Source organism: Canis lupus, chromosome 29, assembly GCF_003254725.2.
Source record: "Canis lupus dingo isolate Sandy chromosome 29, ASM325472v2, whole genome shotgun sequence".
NCBI classification, from domain to species: domain Eukaryota; kingdom Metazoa; phylum Chordata; class Mammalia; order Carnivora; family Canidae; genus Canis; species Canis lupus.
In genome coordinates, this window is record NC_064271.1 from 10952271 (window position 1) to 10978505 (window position 26235).

A 26235-nucleotide genomic window follows, 5' to 3' on the forward strand; every position below is an offset into this window, starting at 1 on the left:
AGATTTCACTTATTTATTTGAGAGTGTGAGAGAAAGAGAGAACATGAGCAGGGCAGGGATGGACAGAGGGGCAGGGAGAAGCAGGCTCCTAGAGGGCTGGATCCCAGGAACCAGAGATCATGACCTGAACCCAAGGAAGATGTTTAACGGACTGAGCCATCCCGGAGCCCCTTGCACATTGGTTTTTAAGAACACATGTGTTGGATTTTAAGAACACATTATAGCAAAACTGACTCTACCTTTCATGTAATAAACACTCAAATGATGTCATTATTATGGTTATAATTATAAGAAACTGACATTTTGTGTGTATGACCTGGATATTTTCTTAGGTCATTTTACATTTAAGTTAATTTGATAATTACCAGTATTAGTTTGATTACTGTCTATATTATCATCATTATTATTTTTATATTCATAGTCAGAAGTGGTCTTTAGGTTTTGCACATTTGTGAGATTGCACAAAGTATGTAAAACAATACAAGAACAGTCCATCACTTGAGGATTTCAAATGTATTAAAAGCCTTAGGAAATTGACCATATCCTTTTGAGACCACAGATTAAAAATAGGACCTGCTGACAATCAGTAGGTGACTCTAGGTATTTGACTTCAAGATAGTTTGGTTTTAGACAACTATATGTATTCTAGACTGGTTTTTCCATAATCCTCTTTAACCAATGATCACATAGATGGGGGAAGGAGTGTAATCTTTACGTTTCAGATACAGGGAAGTAATTGATAAGTCTACCAGAGGAACTGAGGTTATAGGAAGAAGGCAAGAAGATGATTTGAGATGTGAATTTTTGCACACTTTGTCCTACTTCTTATGCACTTTCAAAAGCCAAAGTCACATGTGAGCAACCCTCAAGGACATGATGAAGATACAAATACCAAGTGCTGACTTTCTTTCAGGAGGTCCATCAGTACTGCAACTAAACTGCTCTATCTAAGCTTTGATGACTTGAATGTGGCCTTTCATGCAACCATCCATTCATTCATGCAGCATTTATTGATTAAGTACTCTGTAGTAGATACTGTCTAAAGGCCTGGGGTACCGTGACAAATGGTGTACCCATACACAGAATGCCTCTGGTACTTTCCTTGAGAAACAGGCCTTACAAATCATGGTGTGACCATTAGGGAAAATTCCAGAGATGAGGAACTGGTAGATTTCCCAGAGAGCCATCACCAGGAAAGTCCAATTTACAGACACTCCCAACTACAAATCAAAGGACAACTGCATGTGCTTTCATTGTGAAAAGAACCACTGACACACAAATTACTTGATCCATATTCATGCATTCATGATGTTGATAAGAATAGCATTGCCCTCTATAAAAGACAAAAATATGATACTATGCAAGTATCATCTCACAATTATAAAAAACATATGAAGATTATTGAAGATTATAAATAATTATACAAATGTAAATTTGCTTCATAATCACTGGTAAGTTGCTAAGTTGCTACTTCAATCATGTCTGTAGCTAAATTCATTCCTTACTTACCCCACCTGTTTTCACAACTTACTTTTCTTACATTCTTTACCTCTGGTATGATATAGAAAGCTCATAATCAACCTGCACTATATTCCTTCTCACAAATGCAGTATTCCTCTCTAATTCAATCCTGTTAATTCCATTTCAAAGCATAGCTCTCCACCTCTACCTTTCTTTTCATTTGCACAGCTACTTTCATTGTTCAAAACTCTGCCAGCTTTCACCTAGGTAGTCCTGTCTCCACTCTCTCGTCATTGGTCATCTTCCATATCAATAGTGAAGGTAACATCCTCTCTCCTGCTTAAAAATCCCTACAGATGCCCTGACACATATAGTATATAAGATTCACTTTCATCAGGCATAATGTTTCTTTAGTATGGAAAACAAAGCTCTTAAAAAAGCTGGTCAAATCTTACCATCTAGCTTCATTAAATTCCCTCAGTAATTGGTCCAAAAGCTTAACCACACACAACTTGTCATTAACTATAAAATACTCGCAATTGTTTTAATGCCCACCTTACCCTTTTGCATAATGTTTCTTTGTTGCCCTATTCTCTATTCCTGGGCAGATCTGAGGATGGGGAAGTTGGTAGGGGAACAGGTAAAGGATGACTGTACAGTGGGGGGTATGTGACTCTTCCTAGGCTAGGAACTGACTGGAAACCTATCTCATTTCTCTGTACTTGCCTTGCTAGGGTCTAGTGGTTTCCCAGCTACAGTTTCCCAGCAGCTCAATAAATTTATAAACTAATGACTTTAAGGCCCCATTTCTATTGCTACAGAGTTACAAAATACAGCAAAGACAATGGAAGACTTATGGCTCCAGAGAATCTGACTCTCTTGGGAAGGCCCCTGACACAATGGCCAGATTCCCACTAAAGGACATCCAGACATCTCCTTTGCCCATTTCAAATGTCTTTTCACAACTTTTCCTGATGGAAGAGCCCCTGCAAATCCCTTCATTTAGAAGGCAGAGTTCAGGGGCACCTGGGTGGCTCAGTCCTGACTGAGCCTCTTGATTTTGGCTCAGGTTATGATTTCAGGGTCATGAGATCAAGTCCCACGTTGGGCTCTGTGCTAGATGTGGAACCTGATTAAGATTCTCTCTGTCTCCCTCTGTCCCTCCTCTGCTCTCTGTCTCTCTCTCTCTCTCAAAAAAAAAAAACAAACAAACAAAACAAAACAAAAAACACAAACACCTGCAAAAGGCAGAGTTCAGAGAGGTCATGTGATTCCCCCCAAGCTTACACCCTTAGTGGCTGTCTAAGATCTCCTGTTAATGCTTAACATTCTTTCCACTCTCCATAGTGAATTTGGCAGTTCTCTGTATCAAGAAATTCCCAACCTAGAACTCTAGTGATCTTCTCTTCTTTCTTCCCATTAATTCTCCCTAGCTTTTCAAGTTTCTCTGACAACACTTTCTTGGAATCTTTTCGCAGGGGCTCTGTAAGAGTTCCCTTTAATTGGTGGAGTTATCCCAGATGCTCACAACACAATGAAAGATCCAGATGCCTCCAGCAATGCCTCTAGTAGTTTCACCATCAATTTTTTGGATAGACTCATGTATTGCTAACATCTCCAGAGCTGAGTCATGTCCTACTATAAAGAAGAGTCTTCTAATCTGAGTCCTTAAAGTCATACCAAGTGAACAAAATTAAATAATCTTAGTATGTTATTTCTGCCAGGAAAAAAAAAACCCTAGCTCATTTTGTGACCCAGAAAAGGAATCTTTTATGATAAAATGAACTTAGGAAAAAGGTACTGGAGAACAATCATGTGACAACTTAAATGCTATTCTAAACTATCAACATGATTTTGCAGATTGAGTATGAATTATGAAAAAACACCCTTGTGAACCTCATTCAGAATACTCAAAGCAGTGACTGTAGTCTGTGTGAAAAACTAAAATAACAGCTCCAGATCAGATGTATCTTCAGAAGAATTCTTTTAAATGAATTAACAGCAGTGGTTCTGAACTATGGGAGAGGTTCAGAGCCAAGAATCATAATTTTTAAAAGCTCCACCAATTAATATCAATATACAGCAGAACTAAAAATCACTGGGCTAGAGCAAACCTTCACTAAACCAATCCACAAGTGGCTCCAGTTTCTCCAGAGATGCTACAAATTTCAATAAATTCAATGTTAAACCTATGGACAGACCTAAGAAAAAACACATTTCACACCAAAGTAGGGGAAGGGGTTAGGACAGGAGCAGCAATGAGGACATTCTGAGCACCAAATTCGAATCAAGTACTATTGATATGGGAGAGCAAAGTTCTTGTCCCGTGGAGTCGAAGAATGAATCTTGTGGACAACGGAGGGTGAGTAAAGTGATAGAAGTTTATTAAACAGAGATACAGAGAAAGCTGTCAGAAGTGAGAGGGGTCCCAACAGGGTTGCCACAGAGGGCTTTTAGTGGCATGGCAGTGTTTTTCTGAGAACCTAGCCAGGGAACCCACCGCCTTGAGATTCTTGTGCAGTCCTGGTTTGAGCAGGGACTACTGGTAACGCCTTAATGACCTATTTCTTTCTGGCCTGGTGAGTTTCTGTGATTACTTAGTAATTATCAAAGTGAGATACTCCCTAACATTTTAGAGCAAGGGAGCCAGGTTTATTATTTTTCTCCATTTTTACTATCTCATCTCTGTTTTCTTGGGATGAGAAGGAGCCTGACTCTGGGCCTTTCAGTGTCCTTGGGGTTTATGGGAGCCCACAAATTTCTGGGAGCCTAACTCTGGGCCTTTCTCTTATCTTCCCCTGCCTAGCCCCATCTGCCCCTAACTCATTCCTACATCAAATTAGACTTATTGGCTCATTTAATCCTCATGACAACTCTGAGATGTATTATTATCTCTGTGATAAAGAGGAGGAAACTGAGGCTCAGAGAGTTCATGTAACTTATCCAACATGACAAGCAATAAGCAGTGAAATTAGAATATGCACGCACAACCTGCTAGCTTCAAAGATGGTATGGCTTTCATTAATCCTGTAAAAGAACATTGTAACTCCAGAAATATGTGGATAATGAATAAGTAGCTGCTGATTGTTGACAAGCTCAAATCTGTTTTTCAAAAATACGTTTGACATTCAAAATGTACAAGATGCTTACTGATAGACACAATTGAGTAGCAAGCAGGATGCTGGCTAATTAGACATGGTCATTTCTCATCCTGTCTACTGCAGTCACCTACTAGCTGTTCTCCCTCCCTCTCGATTATCTTAATCTCGAATGCCACATGCTCTCAAAACTCCCAGGCATGCCACCCAGGGTCTATCTCATTTGGGTTGAATCAACCTCTTTTATAATTCCTACAACACCAAATAATTTCTAGTCCCCAGATGTAATGCCATGTATTTCCTATTTTGTATATTGCTTATGGTGCTCCCTCCATCTGAAGGGAGAACACCTCTTGCTCCTTCTTCTGTTCCCTACCTCCAAACCCCCCTTACTCCCTCACTGCCTGCAAAACTCTACTCAAATTCTTTCTCCCTGCGAAACCTTCCCCAACTCCCACATTTTGCAAAAACAGGTGCTATTCCCAAAGCATTTGCACCATAATTATCACTCGCATGTCTTTCTCTAGCGCTTGAGGATGAGCTCTCAAAAGTCAATGGTCACATTTTATTCATCTTTGAATCTTGAGGTCCTACTGAGAACCAGGCTCCTAGTAGATGGTCAAAATAAATGCTAGCTGACCAATTCACATGACAATATTTTTATCTTTTTTTAATAACCTGTAACATGTTTTGGAAACTCCATAATTTAAAATGAAAATTCTGGGTCTGTTGAAAATAATTTAAACACTTCCAAGAAAAAATAGCAAATATATTGTTTCATGGTACATACTCTGAAGGTCAAAATCCTATTCTCACATGGCATCTCTGAGCCACAGCACACCTAAAGGAATTCTTTTTTATGAAAAGCTTCATAAATCTTTAATTTACATTTTAAAATTCTCTATATTTAATATTTTTAAGCCATTGATTTTGGTCCTCCCTGGGAATTGCTCCAGCTTGAATAAGCTTTTCCTCTATAACAAAAGCCTGATGGGAACCTGGTGTTCCTGACTAGCATGCACATCCAAGCCCATCTATATTTGGATTTGATGGAAACCTTGTGCATTCGTGAAGACCATGAAAAAATGGCCCCTGTTGTATTCCCAAACTTCCTAAGAAGGAGAAGAAACTTTTGTTTCTTGGCTACATGAAAATAAAGGTCTGTGTATCTGCTGAGAAGAAACTTTTGTCTTCTTGGCTACCAAGAATATCCAGGTCTGTCTCCTTTCCCAAAACACTGAGATGCAATTCCTCCTCCTTTTTTTATTTTTTTCCATTTCATAACTGCTTTGGTCCTAACTGATCATTTGAAGAGGCCAAACCAAAACACTCATGCAAGAAATGTGGGTTTTGATAGCATAAGTTGAAAATGGAATTCCTTATGGATATAGATGGAGATAGCCATTGGATAAGCATCATTGGATAAGACCCGAACTAAACTTCCCAAGGAGATATCTAGACACATTCTAGTTGGGAAATGATGTGGGATCAGTAAGTTAGATATAGATGTGATTGCCAAATCCTATAATAAGAAAATTTAAAAAGCTCCTCTTGGAAATCAAAAGATAAAATTCTAAGAAAAATAACTAGGCTTACTTTATATATTTACTAAGCTTCAAAATTTTGATATAAAATTATTATTATAAAATTATTATTATAAAATTATAATATAGTTTAGCAAATTTATAGTTTCAAGAAAGATTTAGATAAATTCAGTAGCCTACAGATATGTTACAAAAGAAAAACAAAGAGATTTATATCTCTGGGGTCTAACACATTGGGAAATCATACCCCATCATTAAATGCTCTTTATAAGAATATAAAAATCTTAAACTCCCCTTCCAAATCACTCTTATGTTAGTGTTTATCTAGTTGCAGTGAAATTTGTAAAAGTACCTCTGTTGAAAAATGAATGCTGAAAAACATTAGGAGCTCAAGATGATATGAGAGGCAACTTTCAATGAAGACTGAAAAAGTCAATCATTTTGGGGTCAAATTTGAGAAAAATCTCAATTTTATTGCACAAAGATCATCATTTAACAAAAATAAGTGACAGATGTCCAAAATGTATACCCATGTCAAGAGAAGCATTTCTCAACTTATAGTGTAAAGATTTTAGGTTTGTCTAAAACAAAAGTTTGTAGTGCACGGTCCCAGAAATCATTAGACATGCAAATTCATGGGCTCCACTCCAGACTGAAGAGTTGGGGTGGAGCCCAGCAATAATGTCTTAACAAATCCTCCAGGGTAAAGTTTGAGAACCAGTGGTCTAGACCTGTGCTGTCCATTAAGATCACTAAGATCACTGATGTCCACATGCTGTTGGACATTTGAAATGTAGCTAGTCCAAACTGAGACATGTTGCCACCTGGAAAATACACACTGGATTTCAGAAACAGCCCAAAAAATAAACAAAACTTTTCATTCATGGTTTCTGTATTGATCGTATGCTTAACTAATAAGGATTTAGATGTATCCGGTTAAACAATGTATATTATTGAACTCAATGTAATCAGTATTTATTTTAAATCTGGCGACAAGAAAATTTAAAATTCCACAAGTTGCATTGTATTTCTAAGACAACACTGCTGTAGAACAAATTTCTGAAAAGTGTAACAATTAGATCTATGGGACGCCTGGGTGGCTCAGCAGTTGAGCATCTGCCTTGGGCTCAGGTCGTGATCCCGGGGTCCTGAGATAGAGCCCCACATCGGGTTTTCTGCAAGGAACTTGCTTCTCCCTCTGCCTGTCTGTCTCCCTCTCTCTGTGTGTCTCAAATAAATAAATAAATAAATAAATAAATAAATAAATAATAAAATCTTAAAAAAAAATAGGTCCATAAAATTCCTTAAAAAATATACATATATAACCTCTGCTTGAATATTTCCAATGGCAAGGAACCCAAAAATTAGCCCTTTCATTTCCGAACAGGAGTTTCATATATTGAATTAGGATCTGCTTTGCTGTAACTTCCTGGGGTTTTTTGTTTGTTTGTTTTCCTTTTATCCTGTTCTGACCTCTTAAACCATAGAGAATGATAACCCTTTGCTTCATGACAATTCTTAATACTGTATAACTTGAATCACTGTCAACAATGTATCTTATCTTTGCCAGGTAGAAAATATCCCCAGTATAATATACTTTGTCTTCCCTGGGCTGAAAATATCCCACAGTTCCCCCTGCCCTCCCCAACATCATTTGTCCATATAATGCCTGATGTCAGGAGTTTCTGCTTTCACAGTTACTCCACACTAAATATTCTCCTCCTCGGTAATATCTCTCATATAGGAAAAATTGTCCAAATCCTTGGAAATGGGCCAAGGTGATTTCTGGTATTCTTTCAGTGGAGTTCAGAGCATTGGTAACAGACCCTCTAGAGTTATCTAATTCTATAAAGGTGTGCACTTCTGATTGCTTTTGATTGACTTGGCTATTTTACAAATCTGTAGAGAGAGACTTTAAGTCATAGAAATGGGTAACAATGCAAATGTTCACCATAGCAAGGCAAATGATTCCTGTCCTTGGCAATGCAAATGGGTTTTGTCTGGTAGAGTACGCAAGTCTCAGTAAGTCAGAATCTCATTTTAAGTAGATTTTAATTAATGAGTTAAATAAAATACTTGACACCTGTTCATTTTATTTTTGATTTTCTCTTTTAGAAAATTATGCTTTAACACTTCTGAGATAGGATTCCCAGAACACACTAGGACAGACATACTAAATGTGGTCTGAGTACAGTGCTTGCCTGGTTACTGCACATCCCATAACTCCAGAGCTTTCTAATAACCTCATTACCACCTACTGACACACTGAGTTTGTAGTGAAACAGAACACTTAATTCTTCTCTTCACAGATGACGCTCTAGCCAAGTTTCCCCTATCCTGTACTTTTCGTTTTAGAACTCAAATGCTAGATTATTTTTTTAACATTAAATCTTTTAAATTTAATGTTGAAAAGTTGAGCACATTATTCCAGCCTGAGGATGCCACTGTCACTTCATAGATCTCTTTATCAAAATGCAAAACAGATGCCAAAACCTCTCAGAACTCAGGGAGGCTTTTGGTAATCAAGAGCTAACTCTATGGTTAGGATGGGAGAGATGGAGGGAAAAGTTCTCTCTCTAGAGACAAGTTTAAGCAGAGGCTGAGGCACGTTTTCTGGGGCCTGAAACCTACTCAATTTGGGAGTGTGGGATCCTCTTCAGGAAGAATAATGCAAAATTATCTACCCCTCTTTTACATGATGTCATACTTCAGTAAAATTACGTCTTTGAAAACAAAAAATTAAGAACATAAAACTACTAGAGCCTCTCCAAGGTCCTTGCAAGGGACCCCAGGAAAATGAGGGGTCCTGAGCCCAAGCTTCTCCTCTGAAGGTCAGCTAATTTACTGGCATAGAGAAAGTTCTCAGTAACCAGTACTGCTGATTTTATGCATATGTCACAAGTTTTATGTCGTTCATTTTTGTGGCTCCCTACCTCTTTCAAAAGATATGTATAAGACTCCATGCACCTATTTTTTTTTTAGAATCACTTAAAAACTATTCTAAGCTTATTTTGTTTTCCCTTTTTTTTAAGATTTATTTATTTATTTATTCATGAGAGACACAGAGAGAGAGAGAGGTAGAGACACAGGCAGAGGGAGAAGCAGGCTCCACACAGGGAGCCTGATGTGGGACTCGATCCCGGGTCTCCAGGATCACGCTCTGGGCTGAAGGCGGCACTAAACTGCTGAGCCAACTGAGCTGCCCTGCTTTCCCTTCTAAATGTGTCATAGACAACTATTTCTTAGTACCTGAGGTTTACTTAGGTTTTTCCCCAGTGTAAAACCATAAGGAAAATGCTCTGAAATTGACAGATAGGTGAAACTGAGGTAAAATGTATCAAAACAAGATTTTTATAATAAAGAACACTCAGGAATTTTCAAAAGACACAGATTCAGGGCCCTCCAGGGAGGCCAGTAGCAACACCCTAGTTCCTGTGGAGGTCACTCCCCATGCAACATTTGCTGGTGATGATGAGCCCAGCAAACCCGGATTTCTCACACTGTCCTGTTTTCAACTTCCAATTCAATATTTATAAACACATTAAAAGAAACATCCAAGGACCCTGAAGGTAAAGACAAGTCACAAAAGGGGCAGGCTAGAGGGGCGCCTGAGTGGCTCCGTCAGTTAAGTGTCCAACTTTCAGTTTTGGTTCAGGTCATGATCTCAAGGTCATGAGATCTGGCCTGTGCTGGGCATGGAGCCTGCTTGAGATCTTGAAAGTCTCTCTCTTCGTCTCCCTCTGCACCCCCTGCCCCAGCTCATGCATGTTCTCTCTCTCTCTCTCTCTCTCTCATTCTCTTTCTCAAAAAAGAAAAAAAGGGAGGCCAGAGAGAATCAATGAGGGTATAAGATTTCCACAGAAGAGAAGCTCCACGTGCCTCAGTGCTCACTGAGTCTCAACATCTTTTTAGCAACAGGAGGGAAATCTCCTCCTATAGCCCCTTTTCACCTGCTATTGTCCCATCCTAACTTCATGAATGTTTACTTTCCACAGGCTGGGTTGCTTTGTAAGAGCTAGGACGTGATGCTGAAGATCTCCCAGGAGCTGAAGGAAGAGCATGGTCTTACTCTTATGCCTGTGTGTGCTGCCAAGGTTTTGGGTAGGATGCTATCATTGCCATCGGGTATGTGATCTCACCGTACCTGAATCTGTGTTTCAGCTCAGCTCACTTCTAGAACATTCTGTGACTCAGATGAGCCCCCCACCCATTCCAAGTCCAGTCCCAAACCTCATACCAAGGGAAGCGGCCTATAGAAGTCCACAGAATTATAATGGCATAAGGACTTAATAATCAAAGCATGTGTTCACTAACAGCAGAATTTGGATGGTCCTTCCCCTTTACTCCCACTGTACGTTGTGGCTTGATGGTATTCAGGACCAAATCCCACCTTTGCCACTTGTTAGTTGTATAACCTTGAAAGATCACTTAAACTTTCTAAGCCTCAGTTTCCCTATCTGTTGAATGCTGTAAAATAGGGCTAATAGCAACATTTCCTTTATATGCGATGATGGAAATATGTTTAAAGAGTTTAGTGCACTTGCCAGTATGCCCTGGGTGCTTAGGAAAAGGTTAAGGCCTGTTACAACATTTGTCACTTGTCATTTTGTACTACAGTGACTATTTAACAGTTACACTGAAATATAATTTACATAACATAAAATACACTTGTTTAAACTGTACAAGTCAGTGGGGTTAGTGTACTTACAGAGTTGTGCAAACATCACAATAATCAAAGTAGGGAACATTTTTATCAATCTCAAAAAGAAATCTATTAGGAGTCACTACCATTTCCTTTGCCTGGAAGAACCTCTAGTACCATATTGAATACAAGTGGTGAGAGTGGGCGTCCTTGTCTTGTCCAGTCTTAAGGGGAAAACATTCCATCTTTCATCTTTTAGTATGATCCTTGTTGACAGTTTTTCTCAGATTCTCATTTTCAGTGGGAGGAAGTTGCCTTCTATTCCTAGTTTGCTCTGAGTGTCTATCATGAAAAGGTGGTGGATTTTGTCACATATTTTTCTGGGTCTATTAAGATGATCATGTACTTTTTCGTCTCTTATTCTATCAATAGAATGTATTACTAATTTAATGTATTTTCTGATGTTAAACTAACCTTGTGCTTCTGCAATAAATCCTTCTTGCTCATGGTGTATAATCATTTTTATATGTTGCTGGATTTGGTTTGCAAGTTTTTTGCTGAGTATTCAAAGATAAGAATGCCTTAATTAGGTCCAAATATCTAGGTGCATAACACGAGTTGTAATGTGTGTCCAGGGGAGCTAAAACTGAAAGAAGTCACATCCTATTGTTACTAAAGGATACAAGAGCCAAACTTTCTTAGAGCAAAAATTCTCCGTGGAATAATTGTGTTACAGAAATATGCTGGTTTTTACATTATCAGAACTAGCAGGCACCACTTTCAAACCTGATATAAATAATGCAAAAACGTATTTAGCAAACTTAAAAAATATATACAGCCATGTACAATGGGTTCTCTGTGAATATCAATTGATGGTGTTAAATAATATAAAGAGAAAAATGCATAAGAAGAAGAAAGAAATGTGTAGGCCTTGAGAAAGATTAAGAAATAGAAATAGTGATGAACCAAACATCTATTCATTCATTTTAAAAGCATTTGTTGATCACCTACTTGTGCCATACTCAGAAAGGATAACAGAAAGACCAAGATAGAGACCTTGTTCCAAGGGCTCATAGTCTAGTGTGGAAGGCAGAGTGATAAACAAATAATTACATTACAGAGTAATAAGTCCAGAGTTGAATATGTACAAGGCTCAGAGGCAGCCCAGAAGAGGAAGTAAGAAAATAGTAGGGGGGCCGGCGGGGAGAGAGATGTGGAGAAATGAGTCAAGTAAGCCTTGCTAATCGTTCCATGAGTTTATTATTGAAAGAAATTCTAGAACTTCTTGACTATGTTATACTGAGCTTTATAAAAGCATATTGAACCAGTGCTTCTATGGTACTGAATTGCTAAGTGCCAGTTACTGTTCCAAGCATTCTGTAATTATTCATCCAATTACAATCCAATGGGGTAATACTATTATCATTCCCATTTAATACATGAGAAAATTGAGTCTCTGAGATGTTAGAAAGTTGCATGATTCGTGTTGTTCATTGGTGAACCTAGGCATTCTAGCTTTAGTTTTCATGATTTTACTGCTATGCTATGCTGTTATAAGAACTTGAGTTTTGGGCAGCCCCAGTGGTGCAGCGGTTTACTGCCGCCTGCAGCCCAGGGCGTGATTCTGGAGACCCAGGATCGAGTCCCACATCGGGCTCCCTACATGGGGCCTGCTTCTCCCTCTGCCTGTGTCTCTGCCTGCCTCTCTCTCTCTCTAAATGAATAAATAAATAAATCTTAAAAAAAAAAAAAGAACTTGAGTTTTAATCTAATATGTTTCCTAGGAAGTACTTCTAAAATTAGATTGCTAACAATCTTGTTAAAAAGCACATTCAGATTTAATAGGTCCAGTTTGGGGTCTGATATTCTGCATTCCTTTTCTTCTTTTTTCTCTTTCTTTCTTTCTTTCTTTCTTTCTTTCTTTCTTTCTTTCTTTCTTTCTTTTTCTTTCTTTTAATATTCTGCATATATAACAAGATCCCAGAGGATGCCATTGCTGGTCTTCCAAGAGACTAGGATCTGCTGTAGTTTTTTTTTTTTAAATATAATATACTCATTCATATATTTTTCCCCATGTACATTCCTGTGCTTGTGGGAAAAATATGTGCCAACTTCACATCACCAGCATGAATACTTGTGGCTGTAACCAACAGCCTCTGGCACCTGCATGTCCTGTGTTTAAGCACATAAACGGAGCAAGCTAGTCAACTGAGGGAAAGATCAGTTAACTAGGCATAACAGCAAACAGGTCAAGGACATGGGGACATAATCGGGGGAGCAGAAAGAAGGAAAGTCTGGGAGCAGATATACCCAAGCCTCTCATGAAGGTTGTAATGTGTGGGTGTTTCTTTTTTTTTTTTTTTTTTTTTTTTTTAATATATTTTTTAATTTTTATTTATTTATGATAGTCACAGAGAGAGAGAGAGGCAGAGACACAGGCAGAGGGAGAAGCAGGCTCCATGCACCGGGAGCCTGATGTGGGATTCGATCCCGGGTCTCCAGGATCGCGCCCTGGGCCAAAGGCAGGCGCCAAACCGCTGCGCCACCCAGGGATCCCTGTGTGGGTGTTTCTATACCTGTATACATATATCACCTTCTGGGTTTTAATTCCAAAACAGATAATTATATGTAATATAATTTCCAGGCCTTACAATCCAAGCATTCTATACTCACATGTTCCTTAGTCTACCGGAAACTATCGCTATTGATAACATCTATGGGATGAGATCATTGTGAGTATCTGTGCATCATCACTGGGTACATATTCATCTCCTCTGTAGGGATTACTGAAACTTTGATCACGATTTCCTTTGACTAAAACTGACTTTTCCACAATACCTCGGTTATTTTACAACTGCACTTCTTCCAAAGTTCCATAATTTTTCTACAGTGTCCTCATCTCACCTATTAAACAGGCAATTTTTCTTTTCTTGGAGTAATTCAAATCTACCCCCACCCTTTGACTGCAAATGACTTCTAAAGGCTTTGCATGAGGACGACTGACTTCTATTGAAGAATCTGAGTCATGGACCACTCTCTAAGAATCCAGTATATGCCAATGGGTTATTTCACAACTCATGGCAAATTCCCAAAATTTAAATGAGGGAAAACAGTTCTAGCTCAAGAAATCACTTTGATTTTTAAAAACGGTGGCTTTACATTTATGCCAAGTGATATCATGATGTTGTGGGTGAGGTTCACAGAATGCTCACTCAGAGCCAGGTGGTTTTTTGCACATGTTAACTTCCTCATGCCCAAGCACCCTGTAGGACCGTCCTCCGTGTATTCCTTTTTTTTTTTTTTAATTTTTATTTATTTATGATAGTCCCAGAGAGAGAGAGAGAGAGAGAGAGAGGCAGAGACACAGGCAGAGGGAGAAACAGGCTCCAAGCGCCGGGAGCCCGACATGGGATTCGATCCCGGGTCTCCAGATTGCACCCTGGGCCAAAGGCAGGCGCTAAACCGCTGCGCCACCCAGGGATCCCCCGTTGTATTCCTAATTGTTTGCTATTCTGAAACAGCTGACCAGCTCTAGGCCTTATAAATAAGGGACACACGTTCACAGGTGCACAATAGCAGTTATTGCCATCCAATTTTTGTTTGAGTGAGCAGATGCACAGAGAAGTAAAGCAAATTACCCAAGGTTGCGCAGCTGGTAAATGTGAGACCCAGAACCTAAAGCCAGGAAGCTGAGATCCAGAGCCAACCTCTGAACCAGCAGGTTTTGTTATCTCTCAAGAGTGAACAGAGAAGAGTCTTTACCAAAAAAATAAATAGTGGCCCCATTTATAGGTAAAGCATGCTTTAAAACCAATGAAGTAAAATGTGCAACACAGCCAAAACATTTTACTACAAAGTTGCAGGAAATGGAATCATTGCTTTTCAAACACAGTAAGGGCAAGAGCACCACAGGCTGAGCCTTGGCCTCTGCCCCCAATGAAGGGAACTAGAAAGGCTAGAGTCTCCCAAGGAAAAAAGCAGGTGAGTTGTCCCATTGCTGGGATGCCGCTCTGTAGAAGTGGAAGTGAGTGCATTGAGTCCAGATGCAGCCTTCATACACACAATAGAGGCTGTATGGGTTGGAGAGCTTAGATAGAGAATAAGGCAAGGGCTGCCCTGGGGGAGGTTCACCTGGATGAAGCCTCCCCTGCATATAAATCCTTTCACTGTTGCCATTTCCCTCAAAACCTGTTTGCATTCCTGCCCTCCCACTAAACGGTAGGCATCTGGTGACTGTTGTTTCATGACAGCCAGTTGTGGAGTTTTTGCTTTACTCAGGTTTGGTCAGTGGGAGGTGGGGAAGCCAATCCACGAACTCTGCAGGGGAACAAAAAAGGTGCTTGTCTTAATTATCTATTGCTGATTCACAGGTTACTCTAAAATCCAGGGGGTCAGAAAATTTACCACCTTATGGCTTCCATGGGTTGGGGATCTGGGCACAGCCTGGATGGCACCTCTGGTTCTCGCAAGGCTATAGTCTGGGTGTGGATTGGGGCTGTGGTCATCTCGTGGCTCTACTGGGCCCAGATCCACTTCCGGCCTCCCTCCCAGGGTGGTTGGCAGCCTCAGTCCTTGCCAACTGTTGAGTGGAGACATCAGGTCCTTCCCCACATGGACCTCTCCACAGAGAGCTTCCAACGTGGCAGGCAGTTCCCCTGAGAGAGAGAGAGAGAGGGGGGGGGGGGGGGAGAGAGCACCAAGATGAATCCAGAGTCTTTTCATAACCTAATCTTGAAAGAAGCATGCCATCACCTCAGCCCCATTCTGTTTGCTAGAAAGGAGTAAAAAAATCCAGCCTGCACTCAGGGAGGGATTAACAGGAGGTCATGAATACCACAGGGGCTGCCTTCAAGACCAAAGAAGGACAATGAACCTGACGGATGTGATGAGGAAAATCTCTTATCTAAGCCTAAGACCATGATTTATAATACAAACACACTTCTCTGCCTCCCTAAGCTCCAAGAAGTCTATCAAATCATACAAATAAGGGGCACCTGAGTGGCTCAGTAGTTGAGCGTCTACCTTTGGCTCGGGTTGTGATCCCAGGGTCCTGGGATCGAGTCCTAATTAGGCTCCTCCCCACAGGGAGGCTCCTCTGCCTATGTTTCTGCCTCTCACTGTGTGTCTTTCTTGAATAAATAAATAGATAAATCTTTTCAAAAATTATACAACATATAAGAAAAATGCAGTGGCATTTTATTATTTCTTGTCTGAGTTATCCACAAATCCTCAACAATTTTCCTACCCTACTGCACCACTTGACCCTTTAGAGTCCCAGGGCTGGTGACCTATCATTAGTTGTGCTACCAGTATTTGAGGCATGCACGTATGTAGGGTAGTAATTTATCATCCATACTGGAACGTTTTGAGAGGAAGGGATACTGTTTCTAATTATACGGGGACAACCAGCTGACCGGAATGCAGAGTCACCTCCTCTAAAGCCAAGGCAGTGATTTAAGGGATGTCTCTCCCTCTTCTGCTCCCCCTACCATCCTTTTCTTCCTTCATTCCCTCTTCACTGGCTTTTTCCATACCACTGATTTTAAAAGTGATCTGGGGGGATGCCTGGGTGGCTCAGTGGTTGAGCATCTGCCTTTGGCTCAGGTCATGATCCCAGGTCTGGGGATCTATTCCTGCATTGGGCTCCCCGCAGGGAGCCTGCTTCTCCCTCTGCCTATGTCTCTGCCTCTAGTGAATAAATAAACAAAATCTTTAAATAAAAAATTAAAATAAAAGTGAGCTGGGGGCAGAAGCATCATCCATGAGCAGCACTGCTAATATGCTCCCCTGGTCTGTTGCTCTCAGCCCTCATGGAAATCTTTTTTCTCCAGCTCCTTTGGACAATGAGACAGCAGCCCACTCAGCGGTCCCTGCCATGACTTGAGTTCCAGGCACCACTCAGTCCTGTCACTGTCACGTTTACCTGACACTTTTGCCACTTCAGTATGTGTCCTCCTTCCCATGGCCAATAATTCAGGGAGTGTGTGTGTGTGTCTGCCTATGGTGTGTGTACATGTGTGGAAGGGGTGCATCTACATGTATGGTGTGTGTGCATATTTGTGTGCATTATCTATATGCAAGCATGTGTGTAGTGTGTGCATGTGAGACTGTGTATGTGTGTCTGTGTACATAGGACTGTGTGTGTATGGAGTGTTCCTGGTCAGAGTATCAGATATCAGAAAAGATTAAGAGTCCTACTGTCAGTACTGCTGGGTTGATTTTTGTTGGTTTTTTTTTTTAATATTTTGCATTTTTATTTTAGAGAAGGAGAGAGAAACAGTGTGTGTGTGTGTGTGTGTGTGTGAGGGAGAGAGGCAGAGGAAGAAGGTCTACACTCTACTCTCTGCTGAGTGTAGACCCCAATATGGGACTTGATCCCAGGACCCTGAGATCACAACCTGAGCAGAAACCAAGAGTCAGGTGCTTCACCAACTGTGACACCCAGGCACCCTGATTTTTGTTTTTATAAAGCATTTCATAAGCATCTCCTTGTACAGAATATCCGTTAGCTATTGTACCATCCTTTTTTTAAGATTTTATTTATTCATTCATGAGAGACACAGAGAGAGAGACAGAGGCAGAGAGAGAAGCAGGCTTTTCACAGGGAGCCCAATGTGGGACTGACTCAGTCCTCAACCCTGGGATCATGCCCTGAGCCAAAGGCAGACATTCAGCCACTGAGCCACTCAGGCATCCCATTGTACCATCTTTTTATGGTATTTTTTAAATTATGCACTTAAAAGTTAATACATCATTAAAAATACATACTCTGGTGTTTGCTCCTGACCTGGAATAGGAACTTCGTTACTAAAATTGAAGATGAAAATGAGGAACCATTGACATCACTTATTATCCATTACGGCCAAGTCTGTCCCCTCTTTATGGAAACAATTTTTTTTCTAGTTCTTTTAACCATCACCCATGGATAGACATTAGCCAGATTGTTTTTAGATAGATAAAATGTAGGAAACTACATCCATCAACTGAATTATTCATTCAAATAATACTATTTCCCATGTTTTGTTACTCTCCCATATTTCTTAGTAACCATCCTTAAGCTCATTCTAAGAAAGCACATATATGAACAGAAGAATATTTTCTTAAGACTAAAAAAGAAATTTCATATGCTCTTAATAGCAATCATTTCTGGATCATAAACTCAAGAGCAATCCAAATTGAAATTAACAATTACAGTTTCTAATGATCTGAAGAAGCCATATGTCTTTTTAACTGTTCAGTTGTTAAGGACAAATGAGCACAAAAGTGGGTTTTTTTTTTCCTTTTTCTCAACTCATCCAAATTGAATTGGCAACAAATATGAAATCATTTTTCAGAGCTATTACAGAGTGCATGTACACTATTATCAACTATAGTCTAGGCTGCTATTAGTTTTGCAGCAAGGAAATATTTCTATCATATGGTCCTTATCAAGAAAATTAAATAGAAGGATTGATAACTGGTGGATAATATTCTCTCATAAGCTAGCTTTTAAATGGGTCACATTGTTCTCCATTGCATTGGAAACTGAAAATAGATGCTCTATCAGCAGTGTTTGTGAAAAATAGCACATTATCTGGAACTGACTGGTAGGGGTAGGGGGACAATATATTTCTTTATAAATTGAGCCTCCAGCAGAACCATAAAGTTTTAAAATCTGACAGGGGCTTTACAGCTCATCCATTCCAAGCCCCTCATTTTCTATCTAAGGAAAATGACATCCAGAAATATTAAGGGACCAAAGTAAAACAACTATTTCATATAAGAATTATAATTTCAACTATCAAAATTCCTGTTTCATCCTAAATTCATTGTATGTCATTTTTTTTTCTGTATATAGGTAGAGAGTGGGAGAAAAAGGGAATTTTTCCTTGGATTATCTTCTGTAATAAACATCCTTTAAGATTCTATAGATTTGGGGGCACCTGGGTGGCTCAGGGGTTGAACGTCTGCCTTTGGCTCAGGTCATGATCCCGTGGTCCTGGGATCGAGTCCCACATCAGGCTCCCTTCAGGGAACCTGCTTCTCCCTCTGCCTGTGTCTCTGCCCCTCTCTGTGTGTCTCTCATGAATAAATAAATGAAATCTTTTACAAAAGAAAAGATCCTATAGATTTTTATGCCTGAGGATTCTTAATTATAATAAAAGTTGAAATGGAAGAACAAGGCAGAGCAACCATTCTTCCTCTAAATAAAACAGAAGTAGCTGTTCTACCCCTCTCAGCAAACAGGACTTGGCCCCTGCAGCGGTATGGGGCTGTGTCCTGTCCACTGAGCGCTGACAGGGCTTGCTACCCCTGCCCACGGGGGCTACCACAATTGTGCCTTCTGCGTGGACTCCAAGGGACCTGTGTCCTCAGCTTCAGCCACTTCAGTCTCCCTGAAGTCAGACGTTAGGGGGCGGAGAGAGGAATCAGGAGAGGCTTTTTCTTTCCCTGCTTCATAAAGGCCTGTTCCTGCCGCCCCAGAACCAAGGTGATGGGCAAAGCCAGCCTGCAAGAGCAGCTGTTGAGCAAGATCAAGTAGTCCTCGTGCCGGACTGCCTCTGACCTCTAGGCTTACTCACCATTTTCTAAGTACATTATAGGTTGTATTTCATGTATTTGGGGCCTGAAGGGGGCTGAAGAAGTGAAAGTTTTGTGTCCAGAACACATTAAATCAAGTTCCAATTTAGGACAACCTTTTTCCTGTCTCTTGCTTGCCATTTTGAAAAACAAGAAAATGAACAGCTGGAAGGCTAAGCAATTAGTATTTTTTTTCCCTACATACTTGGTTTCCTGCATCTCAGCTCAAGGACATACAGAGAGACTCTGGGCTCTGCTAAATTAGTAGCTAGTGGAAGTCCCTTGATAAATTAAAAAGAAATGAATTAATATCAGTGCTTTGTAAGGTGAGGCCCGAAGCACCTCTCTGGCAGAGATAACTTAGGGTGACCCAGTTATGATTATAATGAAGAGCTGAACAGGATGATATTCCCAGCAGAATCTTACAACTTAGAAGACTGCACAGTAATGGTAACCCACATATAAACAACAGCTTACATTTGCAGAGCACGAAATGTCTGCAGATACTTTGCGAAGCCATTTGCAAACATTCTCTCATTTATCCTCATGGCCCTGAGAGAGAGGTTTGATTACTAGCTCCATCTTAGAGATGCTGAAAAGGAAGCTCAGATAGGTTAACGGACTTGACGTAGGTCACACAGCCTCCATATAGTGGAATTGGGCTTTGAATCTATGTCATCTGACTCCTGAGTCCACACACTTAACTGCCATTCTAGAACTGTGAAAAGGAAGACATTTCCCAGGTTGTGATATGGTTGAGCACTTTGAATACACACAAAATTATTTAAAGACCAGAGTCAAAAGAGTTATAGTGGCTTCAGAGTTGAAATGTAAAAGGTTTACACAAAACGGCCTCATCCTAAGTAAGAGGGACGGTAGAAAAGCCTGTGCAGGCCCAGAGAGGATGATCCTGGTAGGTCATTTAGGAGAGAAGAAAGCAAGTGTAACACTCTGGGTTTTGTCGTTCTCAGAGATAGAATGACTTTCCTTCCACCAACAGGCCCTAATGCCAAGTAAATAAGTAAAACAAAATAATTTCGCACAGCGAGCTCTCACTGCATTTCAACCTCATTATTCTCATCCTTGAAAATGTAAGAAATGATTAAGAAAGAAATGGAAAGGGGAAGCCTGTGGGCCTCTGTCTCCAAAGTTCAAAATAAGTGCCTGGGCATGGGAAAATCTCCAATCTGGGTTTGGATCTTTTCACTGGAGTGAAGGAGTCTGAGCCTTTTGTTCGGGAGAACGTTCCAAAGATATTATGCAGCTGGGAGAATAGTGAACATATGTTAGGAACAAACAGCAACCTTAAATTGAAGTGAACCCAATTTTAACTTAGGGATGTGTGTAAAAAATCACCTATTTTATTTGCCTGAAAAGGCCTGTTTCAAAGAAGAATAACAGCCTTTACTCCAGACTGTGTCATTTATGTTGTTTAATCTTGGTTTTGTGCATCCGAAGAGTTCTAACAGATTTAGTGTTATTTTATGTAAATAGTTTCCAAACTTGAGTCAAATAGGGCTTCCCTGTGGCCGAGAAGATGGAACCCCCCACACTTGGGCAGTTCAGCTGAAGAATTCTGGAGTTCCCCATCCCTCTGCAGAACAGCCATTTGGTTTATGCAGCAGTGTTTGGACTAAATAAAACATGTTGCCAGCTCTTATACCAAATACTGGCAGTTTTATTACAGATTGCAAAACCAGAAAACCACAGGTATAAATTTTACACATTCTTAACTTATTTAACGTCATATATGCTAGTTGTCAGTTTGCCACAATTTCTTATTTCTACATGTTGAGAAGTTATAGGGGCATACGTTGGATTACAGGTTGCTTTCTAGTGATCCCCTTGTTAAAGGAAAAGCTATGGCATTGGAAACATACCCTGTGTTCATTTGCACCTTCTTTTCAATCGTACGTTGTGGCTTTTGCTGATTTCAGAGAGGCCAAGTACCTACAAAGTTCAATCTCGACTACATAAAGTCTGGTAATCTTCCAAAGCATTTAAGTCATGAATAACAGTGCCTGAACTATGCTTTAGAGGAACAGAGCTAGGCTTAGACAACAATAGTAGTATTTCATTTCCAAAAGCACTTGACAGATTGGAAAGGTTTATTAATAAATACAGTTTGACCCAAATGGAGAAAAATTGTATCAATTTAAATCCACCATGCAAGAATTTGCAGAAGGCTAATACAATGACAAATACATGTTGAATGCCTTCTCTGGGTCAGGTGCTCTTCCAATGATGTGGACGCTGGATACAGTGGCTTTCAAGATGCTTCCAGAAGGACCACCCCTTCTAGAGTTTATGGTCTAGCTGAGGGCTGTTAGAGGGTGAGGGTGGGGGTAGGTGGACAATTATGCCTTCAGTGGCAGGTATCTGTGTTGAGTGTCATCCTCTGAGAAGCACAGGCCTCCACAGAAGCTGTGTGCATAGCAGGGAAGGGGAGGAGAGGGGGAGAGTCGGGGGAGGCAGTCCCTACCTCAGCTTGTGATGTGGAGAAGTATATACACATGTACTTATTAGGTTTTGCATGTAGGAGTGATCTTAGCGGAACTGATATTTGAATCAGGGATGACAGGGAAGGATCTCCGACAGAGCCAAGACTTGGAAGCATTAAGACACAGAGAGAATTTAGGGCAGAGCAGGTAGCAAAGATAGAGAGCTGAGAGCATGCTGAGAAGCAGAACTGGCAAGCCAGGTGTACAGGATTTCACAGAGGTATCAGAACCCTGGGAAATGCAAAGCTAAGTTTTCCCTTAAGTGAAGATATAAGTCCCTAATATGACTAATCTCAATTTTAAACCATTAATTCAATATGAGAAAAATCGATTATTTTGCTCCTGAAATCTCTAAAATCAGAGGTCTCCCAAAGGCACAATTAGTATTTGGAAAATGCCTGAAGCGATTCCCATTCTCTTTCATGTTCTTTTTGCCATTGGATTATTTATTAGGCATTCAGAGAGTTCAATTGTTTCTCCTCTGGTTGCCTGAGGTAAGAGGATGTAGGCATCTCTTCTGCCATTGGCTCCCAATATTACAAGACGATCATTTTCTAGCAGAGAAAAGAGAAGAAGCCTCTGTCCTGTGTTGTAGCTACACCATATGCCAAGAGGTCAACATAAAATGCTATCTCTCTAAAGCAATCATGTAGAGACTTTTCTGGCTGTGGAACTTATGAAAATGATCCACAAGGTCAGGCAAAGTTTTACAAATCTGGAAGCCTCATAGCAAGTTTATCCCAAATAAGCAGGCTTTATCTGGATGTTGAAACCGTAGAAAATTCCATAACTGGTTCAAGGATTACTTTCCTCAGTTGAAATTACTCTGCTGTCAAGAATAGATTTCTCAAAAGCTAGACTTTTATTTTTTTTAAGATTTTATGTATTTATTCATGATAGACATAGAGAGAGAGAGAGGTAGAGACACAGGCAGAGGGAGAAGCAGGCTCCATGCAGGGAGCCTGACATAGGACTCGATCCCGGCACTCCAGGATCGCGCCCTGGGCCAAAGGCAGGCGCTAAACTGCTGAGCCACCCAGGGATCCCCAAAAGCTAGACTTTTAAATACTCACCATCTTGACAAATTATGTATGTTACAAATACATGACCTTATGTTTTCCCAGCTATAGAATTGGTCTTATATATGACCAATGGTTTCTGTCAAAGATCACTTTGTTGTTTTCCTCTCAGACATATTAGGCTTTTAAAGTACATCCTGTAAGATTTTAACCCATTATTATGAGATACTGTAAATTGATTAAAGGTAATAATGATGCATTTGAGTTTTCCTAACAATAATTGAGTTAAATTTGATTTAATAGATGAGGGAATTCAGGGACACCTGGGTGGCTCAATTGGTTAGAAGTTTCCAACTCTTGATTTCAGCTCAGATCATGATCTCAGAGTCATGAGATAGAGCCCAGAGTCTGGCTTCTTACTGAATACAAAGCCTGCTTGAGATTCTTTCTCACCCTCTCCCTCTGCCCCTGACCCCAGCTCACCTGTTCTTGAGTTCTCTCTCTCTCTCTCTCTCTCTCTCTCTCTCTCTCTCACACACACACACACATACACACAAATACACACACCCTCACAAAAATGGAAGTAGTGGGTTTTAAAGAAAATCACCTTCTCCTTCATAGCACTTTGCATGAGCCCTCTACCTTTTCTTTCTTTTTTTTTTTAAAGACTTATTTATTTATTCATTCAGAGAGAGAGAGGCAGAGACACAGGCAGAGGGAGAAGTAAGCTCCTTGCAGGGAGCCCGACGTGGGACTCAATCCCAGGTCTCCAGGATCACACACCCTGGGCTGCAGGCGGCGCTAAACCGCTGTGCCACCGGGGCTGCCCATCCCTCTACTTTTTCTAATAGATTTCTATAATGCTGTTTTAGTGTTAGTAAAACTGATCTCGTCTATAAGTATATTAACTTCAGCCAACCTCTAAACTGTCTAAAGATAACCAAAAGAATTATAAGTCCAATCATATTTCTACTAGGACTAAAACTGGATTTGTCCAGTTTAGCAGCTCAACAAGTGAGAAGTTTTAAGAATTCTAAGTGTTATTGTAATATTTCCAAAGTGAACAAGCTCTTAGATCTTTCAAGAGGCTATTCTAAGAATGAATCTGAGACCTCTTTGATATAGACTGAAGCCAGTAACTGGAAGTGCATCAAGGCAGGGTTCCAGAGAAGATGGAAGGTCATGGTGTTCTCTGAAGCCAAAAGTTGGCACATTCTATGGTGGCAGTGGTTCCATGGGTCTTGTAAATAGGAATCTGTGCTATCTGGCCCATGCATAGTCACCATGGTGACTGCATTCATGGGTTCACCATGTCCGCGCCAAGGTGATTAATAATAGAGGTTGGCTGATATAGACTTGCTGGATCATTCTGTCTGCTCAGTTGTTTTGTGCTTTTTCTATGGATCCTCTTCATGGGTATTAACATATGATACAAAGGTCTTCACATTCAGGCCCACTCCATATTTCCATCCACATGCATCTATATAATCTTCCATTCTTTACTCCCACACCTCTGACCAGCCAACCAAGCCCTTTATGATGTCCCAGAGTTCTCATTATTTCCTAGCCATGGGCCACTTCACTGGCTTTATAAAGTAGGTTACTAACTACATTGCCCATTGGGAGACTCTTCTCTCCCCCTACTCTATCAAGGCCCCCTCTGCGGGAACCTGCAGCATGGCTGTCATCCATTTACAGTTTGCACCCATATATCAAGCTCCCCCTCTGTAAAGCAAGCTTGGGTCTTTTCTCCCATCTATAGGATCCTCTATAGAGCCATAAGACTAGCAGAGGGAGCACTGAACAACACTTGTAGATGCATTGAGACCTGGACAACTGCTCACACCATTTGCTTATGCCCGCTCGTGTTGTTCGTGCTCAATCCTGGATGCAGCCAGTTCACCACCCGATACAGTGGACTGTTGCTGGGTCAGTCTGACCTTATGATTTCCAAAGTCTGCCCATGATGGACAGATTCAGTTCAATGATCACGTGGTGTTACTTGGTCAGTCATTCTGTCTCTACCAGAGCCCACCAACATACCAGGAAATGTTTCTTCAAAAAGCGTATAATTCCATGCTGCTGATGAAATGGCATTACTCCAGAACTCTGGGGAACTCCTTTTCAATTCTCCCACTAGGGCTCACCACAAATTTCACATAGCCATCTTTTCCCACCACTGATACCTCCAACACCTGCTGCAGAGACCTTTCCTCCTCTGGTCATATTCACAGCTGGCAGGTAGCCTTTTGATCCACTCAGTATTAGAGCTGGAGCAATATTCCCAGGTGTGGAATATGCTGCTCTGGAGCCCAAAGAAGCCCTGTGGGTATTGTGATGCCTTTTTCGTGGTAGAAAGAGCAAGAGGTAGTCCTCTGGAGAAGATGTCCTAGCACATCCCTAACCACCAGATCCTAAAAATCCTACAAATATGGCAACTGCTCAGTCAACTGCATTCCTGGATGTGCTTGCAAAAATCTCTATATTCCATTGTGGGACTGGCTTTATTCAGGGAATATCCAGAAACCCTTGTCTTTTCTCCATACCAATGGTTTTCAACTATAGAGTGCACAAGAATACAATTGCATTCTTGCTAAAATTCTTAAGCCCTGCCCATGAGTTTCTAATTCCAAATACATCTGCATGAGCACTGGAATCTGCATTTTGAGAAAGCACCACCCCCATCCCCTGGTGCTTCTGATAGACTTTGGAAAGCTCTGCTTTATGCCTTTGAACGTGCTGTTCACTCTGCCTGGGATGCTCTCCTTCTTTCTGCACCTGGCCAACTCCCACTCACTCTTCAAGACTCAGCTCCAACAAATGTCATCTCTTTTGTGAAGATTTTCCTAACTCTCCCCAGGCTAAAGTTAGTCCATCAAGATACCATAGCAATACCTCTTTTAATTTCCGTAGTTATTTATGTGAAGTCTTATGTTCCCACAAGGCTGTAAACATCTTCAGCACAGAGATTTTCATGCATCTTTTAAATTCAACAGTTATCCTGATGACAGGCACATGGTAGGCACTCACCGCATATTTCTTAGATTGAAGAGTGTGTGTATCCTGAGGATGTAAGCAAGAAAATTGTAACTGTGAATTGATTTGGTTCCACATTATAAAAAGTTTGCATGCCGACATTCACCCCTTTAATTTTCTCACCAAATGACTAATATATGCTTTCTCCAGAAATCTCATCATATACTTTCTTTAATCCCTTTATGGAGCTATAAGACAATGCCCTAATCCCTTAAGGACTGACATTTGATGAGCACCAAACAGCTCTAACCAAAGCATAGCTTTTTCCTGGACAGTTCTAGGAAAAGTTTTCTATGAGTTTCCCCTCCATTTCATGGTGAATTGTTTTGATAATTAATTATTAATTTGCTTGACCTGACCCATTTCTAAAGTGCT

General features: G+C 40.5%; 2 long non-coding RNA genes across 3 annotated transcripts in view; one reads left to right on the forward strand and one right to left on the reverse strand.

The window, feature by feature from the left end:
* Window positions 1-26235, forward strand: part of LOC112678495 (uncharacterized) — a 48472-nt gene that overhangs the window by 9901 nt on the left and 12336 nt on the right. For both annotated transcript variants that reach the window (XR_007407076.1, XR_003147614.3), the window contains exon 2: window positions 10099-10228. This is a non-coding gene — a long non-coding RNA (uncharacterized LOC112678495). The remainder of the gene's footprint in view (window positions 1-10098; window positions 10229-26235) is intronic.
* LOC112678494 (uncharacterized) lies at window positions 14631-25883 on the reverse strand. Its single transcript, XR_003147613.3, has 3 exons — window positions 25720-25883; window positions 15153-15400; window positions 14631-15062 (listed from the first exon to the last, which is right to left on the reverse strand). It is a non-coding gene; the product is annotated as an uncharacterized LOC112678494 (long non-coding RNA).